The sequence below is a fragment of the Odontesthes bonariensis genome, chromosome 9, assembly GCF_027942865.1.
Source record: "Odontesthes bonariensis isolate fOdoBon6 chromosome 9, fOdoBon6.hap1, whole genome shotgun sequence".
In the NCBI taxonomy this organism is placed as follows: Eukaryota; Metazoa; Chordata; class Actinopteri; order Atheriniformes; family Atherinopsidae; genus Odontesthes; species Odontesthes bonariensis.
Window position 1 is genome coordinate 33,751,991 of NC_134514.1, and position 2,756 is coordinate 33,754,746.

Below are 2,756 nucleotides of genomic sequence, written 5' to 3' on the forward strand. Positions count from 1 at the left end.
TTTAGCCTTTGTTACTCGCCTCGTTCCGTTTGGGATAAACATGCAGCTCATGCGTTTTTGAAGCGGTTTTCTTTGTACCAGGTTCAGATTTGATGACTTAAATAAATGCACTGCATTGTGTGTGCTATCAATGTGTTGGTTTGGGAGGATAAAAGCCTGATCTTTCCATGTTTTTCTTTCCAGCAGACGGGTCGTCCTACAAATTATTGCCCATTGGACCACAACATGTACCCCAATTTTTTTGTTATCCCTTGTATAATAAATCTCTTCATACCAATTTCCGTTCCAGTCGTTCATATGATGTTGATGTGATAATCATGCTCACAAACGTTTTGTCCTTAATTTATTTTATTAGGCTCACATTACAGACTGGTAAGGCAGCTTATTTTCAGAAATAACAGCTTAAAGTGTCTGCTGTAAAGTGTCTGCTGCAAATATGGACAATAAACAGTATGAATATAAACAGTATGAATATAAACGGGCAACAGTGCAATCATCGAGAACGAGATGACCGGAGCAGGAACAGCGGAGGGCGCATCGGAGGTGCTGCATGGGCTCAGTGATGTTCTGGGGGAACAAGACACGACATGACATCATAGCATGCGCTTTCATCCATTGTAAAAAATTAAAAAAAGGTGTTTCAGAATGCGGTAGTGGTGGCTGTGTGTACAATAGATGCATGGCGCATCAACTCACCGTAAAGTTTGTCTATCATGCGCTCAAACCGAGCTAAAAAGCGCTCCGTTTTCTGCTCGTGGCGCTTCTGCTCCTTCAGGCTCTCCTGTATCAGGTAATCTATTTTAGGATTGGACTTCCTACTTCTTTTTGGGGATGGGGATGACTTTAGAAACAGATCTTCGTTTTCGGCGCTAAACCTGATCAGACTCTTTGTTTGTGCTTGAGGCCCTGTGAATCAGTCACGTATATGAATACTTGTGATAATAGGTAGCGAAATGACGCTCAAAAGGAACTTCTTTATGGTTAACCAACTACATTGCTTGTAAATACTCGTGTTACAATTTAAAAAATGACAACTCTTTCACAGCACCTTCACATGCATTGACCGATTACTCCATGTAAAATAGCGACTTTTCCCATGTGCGTTTATAGCAGAAAACAACTACACATTGCCACCATGTTAAACTCACACAATACACCAGTTATCACAACCTAAAATGATTAAAACAGTTAAATTATGGCAAAAAAATAGAAGAACTTACATTTGTGTGGTGCTCTCGCTTCTGCCATTTTTAAAAAGACTCGCGATCTCCCGGTAGTCGCGTTGTATTCTGGGAAATATATCATACCCCTTCAAACGGAGTCTGCCTGGCCGAACCCCTCCGTTTCAAGGGCTACAACGGAGGGGTAGGGCTAAGGGGAAGGGCTTTGGAAGAGTATTGGGACAACACTACCTCTTCACGTGAACGCGCAAAACGGAGGGGAAGGGGTAAGGGGTAGGGCCAAGGGGTGAATTGGGATTGGGCCCAAGACAGCCCTACAACATCCAGAGCCCTGAGGAACTAAGGATGGACCTCATCCACCCCCGGGGCCTTGCCACCTAGGAGCTTTTTAACCACCTCGGCCACCTCAGCCCCAGAAACGGGAGGCCCCACGTCCGAGCTCCCCAACTCTGATTCCTCATCGGAAGACGTGTCGGTAGGATTGAGGAGGCCCTTGACGTATTCCCCCCACCGACTCACGACGTCCCTAGTTGAAGTCAGCAGAGCCCCGCCCTCACCATACACGGTGTTGACGGTGCACCGCTTTCCCCCCCTGAGCCGCCGGATGGTGGACCAGAAACTCCTCGAGGCCATCTGGAAATCATTCTCCATGGCCTCCCCGAACTCCTCCCAAGCCCGAGTTTTTGCCTCAGCAACCGCCGAGGCCGCATTCCGCTTGGCCTGTCGGTACCCATCAGCTGCTTCCAGAGTCCCACTGGCCAAAAAGGCCCGATAGGACTCCTTCTTCAGCTTGACGGCTTCCCTCACTACTGGTGTCCACCAGCGGGTTCGGGGGTTGCCGCCACGACAGGCACCGACCACCTTACGGCCACAGCTCCGGTTGGCCGCCTCAACAATGGAGGCACGGAACCTGGCCCATTCGGGCTCAATGTCCCCCACCTCCCCCGGGACATGGTTGAAGCTCTGCCGGAGGTGGGAGTTGAAACTCCTCCTTACAGGGGATTCCGCCAGCCGTTCCCAACAGACCCTCACAATACGTTTGGGCCTGCCAGGTCTGACCGGCTTCCTCCCCCACCAGCGGAGCCAGCTCACCACCAGGTGGTGATCAGTTGACAGCTCCGCCCCTCTCTTCACCCGAGTGTCCAGGACATACAGCCGCAAGTCCGACGATACAACCAAAAGGTCGATCATCGAGCTGCGGCCTAGGGTGTCCTGGTGCCAAGTGCACATGTGGACACTCTTATGCCTGAACATGGTGTTCGTTATGGACAGTCCATGATGAGCACAGAAGTCCAACAACAAAACACCACTCTGATTCAGATCGGGGGGGCCGTTCCTCCCAATCACGCCCCTCCAGGTCTCACTGTCATTGCCCACGTGAGCAAGTCCCCCAGCAGGACGAGGGAGTCTCCCGGAGGAGCACTCTCCAGTGCCTCCTCCAGGGACTCCAAAAAGGGTGGGTACTCTGAACTGCCGTTCGGTGCATAAGCACAAACAACAGTCAGGACCCGTCCCCCCACCCTAAGGCGGAGGGAGGCTACCCTCTCGTCTACCGGGGTAAACCCCAGTGTACAG

At 50.7% G+C, this 2,756-nt stretch overlaps 1 long non-coding RNA gene across 1 annotated transcript; it reads right to left on the reverse strand.

Moving 5' to 3' along the window:
* Positions 1–361: 361 nt before the first annotated feature.
* LOC142388939 (uncharacterized) lies at positions 362–1,465 on the reverse strand. Its single transcript, XR_012770350.1, has 3 exons — positions 1,221–1,465; positions 697–906; positions 362–567 (listed from the first exon to the last, which is right to left on the reverse strand). It is a non-coding gene; the product is annotated as an uncharacterized LOC142388939 (long non-coding RNA).
* Positions 1,466–2,756: the final 1,291 nt, after the last annotated feature.